Raw genomic sequence first — 13565 nt, 5'->3', positions numbered from 1 at the left:
TAAGGGAGTTGCCTTCAGTATGGTCAATTGTACTCCTTTCTTCCATCATAAATGAATCACAGAGACTGCTGGTTGTGAAGTAGTCCTTGGACCAGTGTTAATCAAAATTATAAAGGAGAGATCGTTAACTTTATTGCATTCTGTACTTTATCTCTTGCTCTCCTTCCCAGGTTTTAACTCTAAGTGTGAAATCTCTTCATGCTGCCTCCCTAGGGGTACAAATGACTGGTTAATGTCCCTATAGTCATTTATATATTAAACACTAAGGAAGTTCTCTACTTTTATCTTATTTTCCTTTTGCCAGAGGAAAGAGAGCCTATGTGGAAACTCAAGTATCCATGACTTAGAGGTGGTGCAGTACTGGGTTCAGAAACTTTGCTGAGGTAATTTTTTTTTTTATCAATCCTCATCTGAGAATCTTTTTTATGTTGCTTTTCAGAGAGAGGGGAAGTTAGGAAGAGAAAGACATCAATGTGAGAGAGACATATCAATTGGTTGCCTCCTGCATGCACTGCAACCATGGAAGGGAGGGGATGAATCTACAACCCACATACATTCCCTTGACTGGAAATCAAATCAGAGTACAGTACACAGACCAACCCTCTAACCACCAGGGCTATTGAGGTAAAATTTTAACCTATCTATTCAGTCATTGGTCTGGCTGGTCTCAGATCTTATAATTCTCTCAGGTACAATGGGAAGATTATCTTTGTTCTGTGCTGTTTTGATTATGTATTCTATCCTCCATGTACTTCCCCAAATATCACCACTCTTACTGGAACATGACAAGTTTCCTGTGCTAATCATTTTCATGAGATTTAATAGAGGGTTCTTTTCTTATCCTATATAATAAAAGCCTAATATACATATTGACCAAATGCCAGAATAACTGGTCACTATAACATGCCCTGACCACAAGGGGGCAGGCGCTGAGTGCAGGAGCTGCTTCCTGGTGTTCAGTGCTTTTTCACAGGGGGAATGCTGCTCAGCTAGAAGCTGGGCTCACAGCTGGCAAGCACAGCAGCGGTGGCAGGAGCCTCTCCTACCTCTGCTGCAGGCAGGTTGTAAGAAGGAAGGGGTCCCAGACTGTAAGAGCCCTGGACTGCAAGAGGGATCCCAGACTGTGAGAGGGCACAGGCTGGGCTGAGGGCCCCTCCCCAGTGCATGTATCTCAAGTGCTGGGCCTCTAGTTATTAATATTAATCTAACCTAAATGTTCATTTTTGCATGAGTATAAGGCAGGCCTAAGGTAAAGCTATGATGAGGACTCTAGACTCTAGCCATTGATCTGAAACTTTCTAATACACTTGAAGGAAGTATCCAAGTTGTAAAGATCTAAGAATCTTTTGGAATCATAGAGCTTTAAAAGTGGAAATAATGTTAGAAAGTTCTTTTTTTTTGTCATTTTAAAAATGAATAACTGAAACATTGGGCACAAGGGACTGTACCAAATTCTGAGGATGAGCCAAAATAATGGTGAATGACTCTTCTGGCCATACTTGATGTATTATGGAAAAGTTATGAAATAACTACTGAAAAATTACACTGTCCTCTTCATAAATGTTGGATGAATCAATTCTTTTTCCCCCCTTCTCTCTTGGATGTAAGACTAATGTTAAGAGACATGTAAAGACAGTCATTATTACTAGTAGACAACTTGTTGTATAGTTCAATACGTTGTCCAAGTTTTATAACCAGACATGAAATATATCTGAAATCTCTCTATAGAATCACATTGTAAGACTCACAGGTTATCTTGGGTTAACATTATTATATGACTACATTGCTGTAGTTTTCCCTGCCCCACATGGTCTCTCTCCTCCCCCACATTGGTTCTGTAAGTACATAGATGATACAATAATATTTGATGTCATGCTAATTAATTTATCCTATTAAATACTTCACTTTAAAAGGTAAGACCTTATACATCATTCAGAAGATGCTATTGTAAAAGAGTGAGGATGTTGGAGCATGCTTCCAGAGAGGCCATGGACTATAGAGTTATCAGTGCTGACACCAGGCCGGGCCTTGAGATATGGTCTCATGGCCCCTTCCCAACACGTAGGCCTTCTTTCAAGGGTAGAGCAGGACTGACTCTGTTTTGTACTGTGTAACTGTCTTGTATAACTATGTCTCCGACATAATCCCTTTCAGATAAAGACAAAAAATGTTATCAATTACTCAACCCACCCTTAAATCAGCCAATAGAAATACAGAGGGAAGTGCCTAGACAAAGATAATTCAGCTGCCCCTGCTGAGTTTGGACTTCTTGCTTACTTAATGTTAAAGACAATCCATGTCATCAGTGTTTTCTAGGTGATTGGTGGGTTTTCCATAACTGCCCTTTTCCTCCATTGAGGCTATATCAAATGTTTCTCCTTCGCTAACGGTATTGTTAACTGCAATGTTGGACCTTGGTTCTTGAGTTCAGCAAAGAAAGAGTTCAGAGTAAAAAAACTCTAGTTCAAGAAGTTTATCATGCAAAGTGAAAGTATACTAGGAGAGATGATTTGAGTAGGCTACTTAAAGATTTGCCTTGGCCTTTAGAAAAAAAAGTCACAGAGGCAGAAGAAATGAGCCAGCTTGGCTGGGTGGACTCAGGAAACAGCTATGGAGACACAAGAATGGCCTTTGGAGACAGGTTCAGAAGGTTAGCCCACAATGAGCTGCAGCTGGTCCCCTGGTTGCAAGTCCCAGGGAAACCCTTAGAACTTCAGAGAAAGAAAGCAAATATAAACACCTGAAGAAAGAAGGTGTGGGCACACTCTTTGTCTTAAAGGTTTTTATCTGTTTTCTAAATGGAAGTTCTTGGGGGAGGGTCTCAATAGAATATTTACCAACTTTCCATCTGTGTCCTTCAATACACTGATGCACCAAAATGAGCTTATAGGATCAAGGTCCTGATCTCTACTGATTGGTTGGCACTATGTTAGGGGGTCATTGGTCATTGCATCTGGTCCTGATACCAGCCATTGTGTCCCTTTATCTGGTTTTGCTGCTTTCTGGGACTGGGGATAAAACACAACTGAGGCTTAGATGCTACCTCTAGTTTGACCAAACCTCTGTCTCTGTAGTCAACAGAACTAAGGCATTGTTCCTATGATTATTTGATGCTGATGAAACTCATTGTCATGAGGACTGTATGCATAAGGGAGTGGTAATATAAGGGAGAAACAGTCAGGATTCTAGATAAGGCCAGTTTGAATCAGCTGTCTGTTTCAATTCCCCATGCCACTTGCCAAGAAATTTCCCTTGCTTCTTACTGTCCTGCCTCAGTACAGGATACAAAGATAAATAAAATACAAGATATATATATATATCAGCCTTCATTTGGGTTTTCAGCATTTCAGAAGGAAGTGCTTGATATTTTTTAATGCAAATTACCATGCAATTAAGACTTTCTGAATACAAAACAGTCTAAATTTATAAGGAAAAAGTACAAAAAGAATTGATTGAGTTCTTCTCTCTAGTTTGTTGATAACATTCCATTGTGGTCTCTGAGCCCTCAGCAAGGTAAATTGAAATAAGGATTAACTGACATCAGAAAGGCTAATGTGCAGAAAGCACGAGGAGTCCCTCAGTATAGCCCAGATAACAAAAATATTATGCACATTGTTTACATTAGAGTTAGTCAGTTTATTAGTTTGAGTGCTTCATTATGTATAAAAGATGCCAATGATAGTCTCCTAGTCAAAATAAACAGGCATAAAGTGTTCTGCATATACAATTTGTGGGGAATAGTTACTTTGCTATTTATTTAATAATGGACCATAAATGGAGTCAAAGTGCAAAGGGAAAAACTAAAAAAGCAGCCCACTAAGGGCTTTTTGAAAGATTGATAAATAATGTGGAATCTCAATTAGGCTGTAGAAGGAATGCAGATATTAAAAATTTGGTCAAGAATCTAATTAGCTGAAGGTAATTAAACAGTCTCACACGGGGTCATTAATCTTTTCCACAGACCTTTGATGTTTTGCACACTGTCTCCTAGTCATTAATAAAATTCATAATACTCCACTTTGTGCTGTTTTATCATCATGTTTTTTCTCTGTTAAGAGCATAGAGCAAGTGTCATTGTATCACAAGGGCCTTCCTTTAGTTAATTTCTTTTCCTCCCCCCATGCTTGTTAGGATTAACTATTTAATGATCCAAAAGAAGAGCAAAAGACACAATTAAACTTGTCCTTAAATTTAGTACGTAATACCATTTCACAACTTTGTCAGCATTGCTTGAAAAAAAAAATGAGATCCCTTTTGTTGCTTTGCAAATATTTCTTTGAAATGGTAAATTACATAGGAACTAAATGTAGTTATCTGAAGATTTACACAGTCACGTATTAAAATTGTTACTTGTCAAAAAAAAAACCGCAGAATAATTATTTAAGAAAAATACACTACATGAAAATTGTGGAACATAAACTGTATGTGAGCAACAAAGGAGCATAATATCATTTCAATGGTGCTTTATTCTGATAAGTTTCAAAGTAACCTTACATTCAGAATTTGCTGGGTTATAAAAGGCAAGGAAAACACAAAGGTTTCCTTGTGATTCTTATTTAGAAAAATATGATTTAGAAAAATATGATTCTTGTGATTGGGAGAAATTATTTTATTCATTTTTATAAATGCAATGTTTGTATATGTATTATTTTATTTCAGTCTTTTAACCAAATGCATTTCTGAAAAACATAAAACCTGTTGTGTCACAGAATTGATTGTATTTGTAATAGAGCCCGTTACTCTGAAAGCCATTCTACCTGTCCCCTGATAGACTACATTGAATTAGCAGAGAATGCTGAAAGAAATGGAGTAGTTCTGAACATTTGAGTTCAGGGATATTGCTCTCACAATGGTGGTATCAGAGATTATATAGGAAATGACTTATTCATCTCAAAACACCTGAAGACTTTACAGGCATCATTAAGGAAATCTGTGAAAATTATATCTGCAGAATATTAAACAGAAAATGCTATTTTTGTTAATTGGTTGTTCCTGATAGAGGATTATCAAACCAAAACAAACAAACAAAATCCTAAAATCATATGCCTATAAGAATAAATCTTCTCATAAAAAATATTTTGCTTTCTGAATTGTAGAAGTTCTGTTAGATATCTGTTAACTTCTAATATTGTATTTTGTGTAGGTAAAACCACAGAATATTTTATTTTGCAAACATAAATGCTTGCCTTCTAAATAACTATTAACTTTTTTAAAAAGATGTTATTTGTATTCTAAAATACAAAATATTTCCATGAAATTAAATTATATTTATTGAAAATATTATATAATAAACTGTCAGATTTAATGTTTATAATTTGTTTAAACATCAAGAAAAATAATACAATCAGAAAATAAAAATATGCAATTAACATCATAAAAGAAAGCTCATATTAAAGAAAAATGCCTTTGACTATTCAGTAACAATGCAATACATAAGATTGAATTACAATCTATTAGTCATAATATGAAAAGAGAAAACATATCAACGTCATGTACAAAAAGGAGTTGCTTAGAAATTCCATGTGGAATCCTCAATCAAAAATAGAAACACCCACTCACACTGATTAAAATTTAATAGTGATTTGACTAATCAGGATGTTTATTCTAAGCAATTACATAGTAAGGCTAATTGTTAAATTTGTATAGCTCTGTTATTTTCAATCCTCCAGTGACATAAATTTAAAACAGGTTGAAGTTAATGACTAAGGAAATGTAAATAAAATAGTTAACTGTTTTAAAATACTAAAGGCTTAATGCCATGCTAGGTTTAGATGACACTGTGAGCATCAGACTTCCTGTGGTAGATTCTGCAATTTTTGTTTGTGGAACAATTCATTGTCTAAGGTGATGTTTTTAAGTGGATTTCTATTTATTTATTTTTACAGCAACTTCATTTGTAATTGCTAAAAAAACAAAAAACAAAACTGGAATCAGCAGATGACTGGTTATAAAAATTTATTTTTAAATGTATAAAGTAACTAAACCACACAAAAAGTATAAGTGGAATTTATAGATGCTAAATTTACATAACATTTTAAATGGAGGCATTTATATTTTATGCTATGTATCTTTTTGTACATTTTTGTGTGAGTTCTAAGCCTGTCATTTTTATTGGGTATATTTCATTCAAGAGATATCATCTATCTTAGAGAAAAAAAATGAACAATGGACCACATATTAATATAATTCATCATTATGTGGCATATGAAAATACACATCTTAAAAAGCAGTTTTAAAACAGTAATTTAACTGTAAATAAAAACTATGTATTGAATAATAAATACTACCAAAGTTCCATTTTCATGAGAAAATAATTTAACTTCATAAATATTGAAACATTTAGAAGTTTGTTGTTTTAGTATTTAGGTGATTTTTTTGTGGTTTTTGTGTTAGCTAACTGGGTATTAATATAGGCTTTGAATAGTATGCTCAAAAATCTATACATATATGTGATTTACCAGAAACATATTTTCTTTGTTAAATTTTTTTTATTCGTCCTAGAGTTTTAATCTATTTCTTAAAATGAAGAGGACAAGGGACAAAATAAGAGTTCAATAGTATGAGTGTTTGAGGTTCAGTACCACCTCCCAATTTCCTGGTTAACTGTAAGGTCATTCCCCAAACAGCAGGGCATAGGGGAAATATACAATTTTGGAATTATTATATCATTTCCTGTGCTGCTTCCTGTCAACTGTTCCTGCCAGAAATGGCTAATAATGACCTATTTTCACCAAGCAGTAGACGCAGCTGAAGTCAGAATTTTGCTCTAGAGTTAGATCTCTCTCCTAAATGTAGTTATAAAATCTGGACTAAAGAGGGCAGGAGATACTCTATAAAAAGCCTACAGAGGATCAAGGAAAACTCTCTAAGAAAATCGTGCATAAATCTGAGAATAAGATAAAGTGATTTATTTTCAATAAAATCTGTATAAATGCTTTCATTTCTTTGATGTCTTGATTAACTAGAGTTTTGGTGGTATTTGTAGGCGTGAGCTTTCTTAACAAGAGTGCTCAGCTTCCTTCCCTGCATTTGTGTTGGATGTGAATCTTTTTTAAACATTCCTTTAGGTTGCAGTTTCCTTCTGAAAATGTCAGAAACAAGGAAATTAATAGTAGCCAATAACTAGGAAATGTGTCATTCACTTAGTATAAAATATGAGGTATTTTCTAATCTTTATTCCACCCCAAACTTATTTTTTTAACCCATGACAAACATATGTCACAAATGGATCTCTCTCCAAATTAATGTGAATTTCCATGGCTATACTGGCTGGGTAGAATTAGAATCTATCCAGTGCAAGTCCATTGATAGTCCTCTGCTATATTTTTATTTTATTTTATAAATGTATCTGGCAAAATCGATATTCTTAAATTAATCTGTGTGCTGAGAAGTGAGTCAATGATAATGATTATCTTGTATAGGTAGGTATTCAAGAGAAATTGCTGAATAAGAGACAAGACACACTAACGTCTCTATTTTTTGAATTTAAGGTGGCACACATTTTTTATTCTGTTAGATATCTAGTTAATCTGATGTCTTCCACCACATTTGTAGATATTTACATAATTAAGTAAGTCTAAGGAAGGGTTCTCACACTGTAACTATTATTCAGTTATTAGTCTTTCCATAATATCAAATTTTAACATTTAAAATCTGTATCCTTAGAAAAATGTTTTACAATAATGGAGATACTTCAGTTATTCTGACAATACGTGTTTATCTGATTTATTTACCTTAACATAAACTTTAACTTCTAACTATGAAATGGTTATTATAATTCTCATAGTGAATGTGAATGCAATTTTATTGATAAAGTGAACAGAAAACTTGAACAGTTAAAAAAATAAAATAAAAAAGGCTTAACCTTATTAACAGGATGAAATATTCAGGTACCCGAAGATAGTCACGAATCAAAAGCTTAATACTGAGTTAAATGTCTGAAAAACTCAAATGGTTTCCATCTGGGACAAATTTTGTAACTCGCCAACTCTCAGCACATCAGATACAAATATTGGCCCTGTACAGTTGGATTCTCCTAAGCAATAGGAACTCTTATCAGGCAGAGACTGAGGTAAATAGAGACTGAACTTATCTGGAATTTAGATCAATTCAAGACCTGTTACACACACACACACACACACACACACACACACACACACATACACACACACACCAAGTAACAAGAACATAGACTCTAGGACACACTTGCCCGTACCTATAAATAACCCTTTTTCTTATATGAGGTCAGCTAATCAGAGACACACACCCCCTAATGTCTGTCACGTGTTTTATGTTTCTGCCTCACAAAGACTAGATTATTTAGTTATTTGGAGTATTGAAGAAAAAGAAACCATCTTTAGTACAGTGGAAAATAGCTTGCACATTAACCCTGATAATTATCAGTGAACTCATGAGCATTAGTAAATACTACTTTGCATTCATAAATTTCAAATTTCTAACAACAAAACAAGTATTTAATGCGAGTTTTTTCATAGGTTCTCCGGTCTGTATATTATATTATGTGACCTTTCAAAATGAGATATACTGAAAATTCTACATAATTAATTAAAAGTCATAACATCTATTGATCATAAAGTCTTCAAAACCCGTGACTCTTAAATTTCTGGGTGTAGTGGGTTATTTTTTGCTTGCTGATGTCCAGGTTCTTTCTAAAACTGAAAGCTTTCTCTATTTGAACTTAGAATGTTTGGCATCCTTATACCTAAATGAAGTCTGTTGAGTTCATTATAATGATTGCTTTAAGGCCACACAAGGTACTTCATTATATTCAGTGCCCTCTGGAAATTCAAATAAGTTTTTCACTTGTTGAAAACACATTATTCCATGTGTTGAAGTTAAATTTACTTCAGGTGTGCAGTTATTGAGGGTCCGCTCAAAAGATTTGAAGATGGTAAAACAAGCTGTCAGAGCCAGCAGACATTTCCGTACTTGGTTTCTACTTAAACTTCATGAATATAATTCCAGCACTACTGTTGTATAATACAAGAGGACAAGAGAGGCAGAGATGATAAAGAAAGATTTTTTAAATACATATATATATTTTTATTGACTTCAGAAAGGAAGGGAGAGGGAGAGAGAGAAACATAAATGATGAGAGAGAATCATTGATTTGCTGCCTCCTGCATGCTCCACACTGGAGATTAAGTACACAACCCAAGCATGTGTCCTGACAGGGAATTGAACCGTGATCTCCTGGTTCGTAGGTCAATGCTCAACCACTGAGCCATGCTGACTGAGCAAAACCTCCTTTTATTTAAATCAGAAATTCTCAAGATATTCTTAGGATTGCTTCCTTGATTGTACCAGGTTTATAATGGACAGGGACAATATTGGAAATTGTCCATGAGAAATAGGCTAATAATATTATTGCTTAAAAATTATACTTATTATGCTCTTAAATAAAAAAAAATAACCTAAATTTTAAAGAAAAAGTTATATTTAATTTGCAGATACAGTAAAAATGTATGAATCCTGCCAAGTTGATTTTTGAATAGATTTGACTATAAGTCAGAAATAATGATTTTTTAAAATATATACAGATTTTACAATGTTAGGTCAGAGTTAACCTTCAATATTTAATTTGAGTTCAATCATAGGTTATAAACAATTGTTATAACTTTACTAGAGTCGTGATGCACGAAATTTGTGCCAAGAGTAGGCTCCTTTCCCTAGCTGCCAGCACCAGTTTCCTTCTGGCAGCCCCCCCGCTTCACCCTGTCTAATTAGCATATTATGCTTTTATTATTATAGTTTAGGGGCCTAGTGCACAAATTTGTCCATGGGTGGGGTCCCTCTGTGTGGCCTGCAGGGATCAGGCCGAAACCCTCAGACCAATGCCACCTGCAGCTTCAACCTGCCACTCGCATTCATCCCAGCCCCACTGTGCCTGCCCAGGGCTGGTGCCCAATCAGTTCTGATCAGGAGAGCCATGAGCCCTGCATCTGGTGCCCTCCCAAGGGGAGTGGCCTGTAGGATGGGGCTGAAACTGGCTCTCTGACATCTCCTTAGAGGTCCCAGATTGCTAGAGGGTGCAGGCCAGGCTGAGGGACCCCACTGGTGCACCATCAGGCTGGGGAGGGGCCATCTCACTCAGTCCCAATCAGCTGGACCCCAGCAGCAAGCTAACCTACCAGTTGGAGCATCTGCCTCCTGGTGGTCAGTGCACATCATAGCAAGTGGTTGAGCAGCCTTAGCATATCATTAGCATCTTACCCTTTGATTGTTTTTTCGGTTGTTCTCCCGTTTGGTCTGTTTGTATATTACCCTTTTATTATACAGGATTTATAAATCTGTTCTGATCTCATTTATCACTTTTGCTCTTGCTGGATCATACAATTCAATTTTGTCCCCTTACTAAGCATTTTAAGGTGAAGAAATACAGATTTTAACCTTAGGGAGTCTCAATCTCTTTATCTGGAGAAAGAAATGAATATAAATGCCTGTTATCACAGCTCACTTACTACCGTGTTTCCCCGAAAATAAGACATCCTCCGAAAATAAGACCTAGTGCAACTTTGGGAGAAAAATATTAATATAAGACACTGTCTTATTTTCGAGGAAACAGGATAGTAGTTTCTAGAGTTAATTTTATATCAACTCCTTAAATAGGCACTGGTATTTTGACAAATAGTAAGGTGATTGGGGGAAAAAAAGTATAACTACACTTTTTTAAGGCTATAAAAGATCTGGATATATGAAATCTGAATTATTATTCAAAATCAGTGACAATTATTTAGAGCCATACCTCACATATAAGTAATTTCCTTTGACTCAGTTTGTTCACAAGTCGGAGCCAGTTAACTCTAACACAAGGTTGATCTTGCACTGTCCTTTGCTCCTTCTTAAGGTAGTCAAGATCCGCCATTAAAATAATAAGAGGAGGAGCTAGTATCAACCCAGGAGAGCAATCAATGAAATTACTTCTAATTAAGGAACAGGGAGTTGTACTGATACCTAATTTTTTAATTTAAAATGTGCTTGATTAACTTACATTTTCCAAAATGAGTGTGTATTTTTCTATGTAGAGAACACTTAGAAAATATAGTGTTTCATTTTTATCCTGTTTTCTTTGAAACCAAAGAAATGGTTACTTCATCCACTGGTAGAATGAATGGATATGATTACCTTTAAAATGTTATTTGGACACATAAGGAACTATTTGACATCAGAACTGGGTCTCAGAACTGTTGGACATTGAAATTGGGACTCAACCGTTTTTTTTTTGTTGTTGTTGTTGTTGTTATATATGTTTATTTCTAGTCTGCAGTTGCAAGATTTTTCAAAGAAAATAAAAGGGAAAAATAGTTATAGAGATAAAGAACCATTGAACAGACTGTCAAACTATAGCAGGAAGGCAAGGGAGGTGGGAGGGGTGGCCTGTAAGAGATCAACCAAAGGTCTTGTATGCATGCATATAAACATAACCAATAGATACAAGACATGGGGGGAGGCATATGCGGGGAGGGGGAGGGATAGGGAAGGCTAGGGGGAGGTCAAGGGGGGAAAAAGGAGGCATATGTATTATTATTTGTAATGTTTCAAACAATAAAAAAATAATAAAAAAAATAAATAAATAAAATGTTATTTGGAGGAGGTGATTGTTCGTGTTAACAAGAGAGGGCATTTGAGTAAAAATAATACTTTTGATAATTAGCTAACCAACCTCTATCAATAATGCTTGCCATGGAGAACAATATCAAATTACCTTATTTTTCTTTCTGTTTGAAGGTTCCAAGTGAGTGTAATATATTTCAGAATATTCTTTGCCTATAGACTTTTGTATTTTATCTCTTCTCATCTTCATTCTTTTTTTGACTACCTTTCCATTTTACCTCGAATTTTGTTCCTTCTGTAAACATTTAAATTTAAATTCCTTAGGAAGACTCATTATTTTATAATCAGATTTGGAATACAGGGAATGTTGGTAGCAGGTAATTGTTCTAATTTCTTTTTGTCTGACCTCAATCTCATTTCCTTTAAGACTTATGCATGACATATGTCATGCAAAACAATACAATTTAAGTGTTTGTTGTTTGTGGTCATTTTTATGTTTTATATATAACTGTGGTAAGCAAAGGAATATAGATATTGGAGATGTCTTTCAGCATCTGAGGAAATCATGAATTCAGACTTTGATGACAATTTCTTGGTTTTAGTGGATTGTTTCTACCTAGTAATCTGGGTGTATTTTATTTTCAACTATTGTTTGAGATATTTATAAAGAACAGTTAAATTTAGCAATTTACTATAATAGCTTTTTAAAAATAATAGAAAGGTTTAATTTTAGCCATATTTTCTAATAAACTTCATGAATATCATTGTGTATTCATGAATATGTGTTCATCAAATTGGTTTCCTGCTTTTCTTTGATTATCCAGGGACAGATTCAATATGTGAAAATATTCTCTAAATTTAAAGTCATTTCATGTAATGAATATTTCTATTAAAGACTCATTTTAGTTAAGAAATATTTAGATTTTTTTCACTTAAATGTGATGAGAAAGTAATTGAGAAAGACAAAAATTCCTCAAAATATGTTAAACTTTGTTCCTCTTTTAAAAATGTTGCTGTTTATATGCTTCACTGAAAACCCAGTCTTGATATCACATAAGAAGCATAAAACATGTGATCATGAGTATGAAAATCTTGCAGTGTGACTTTTCTTAAAGTTATAACCCAGAAATAAGGCCAGATTGACATCAAATTATATGGAATTATTTTTTCATATAATCCAAATGTCATGTGAGGAGATATAAATAGTTATTTCTGAGTAATCAGATGTAATTAAATTATATTATCTGGAATCTAGAATTTTAGACCTATTTTGGGGATAAATTTTCAAAACGAATTTACTTGTTAGTTTTCCATACTTTCGCTGGATTTTCTTTTTTGTGATAAATACTAGTTGTTTCTGAATGACACCATTTGGATGATACATTTAAAAAACAACTCCAAGTTGGTGTCCACTAAGCAAATATATCTGATTCTGGGTCAAATCAAAATAGTGCATTAATACTTTCCATGGCTGTCCAGGGATTGGAAATAGAACAGAAACGTAAGAGATTACTAAGAGATTAATCACAGCATTGAAGAATCAGTATGAAATAGGCAGTGTAATCAGACTAGATTTTCATACAGATTAGATTGTATATACGGTATGGAAATATGTAGTGATATTCCTCACAGGATTGGAGAATATGAGATCTCCCCTTGTAGATTTCACTGAATCCATTACATTACTTGGCAAGAAATTAGTCCTTACTATGGAAATATCTGGTTTAGAATTACTTTATTTTGCTTTTAACAAGTAATCTGATCACACTCCTAAAAACATAATTTTAAAAAAGCTACTGATCCACATAGTTTTGAAGTATCTTATTTCTCTGCACATCTTAGCCAGAATGCCCAAGACAATGCCTTATTTTATAGGTAGTAGAAGGGCAAATAAAACATAAAAACACATGCACATATGTATGTACATATACAAAACAAAATTAAAAACAATGAGATCACACCTGGCATGTATGATGCAAGAACAAAAGGAC

Source organism: Pipistrellus hanaki (assembly GCF_964339955.1).
Source record: "Pipistrellus hanaki genome assembly, chromosome: 8".
Lineage (NCBI taxonomy): Eukaryota > Metazoa > Chordata > Mammalia > Chiroptera > Vespertilionidae > Pipistrellus > Pipistrellus hanaki.
This window is presented reverse-complemented; position numbering follows the sequence as displayed.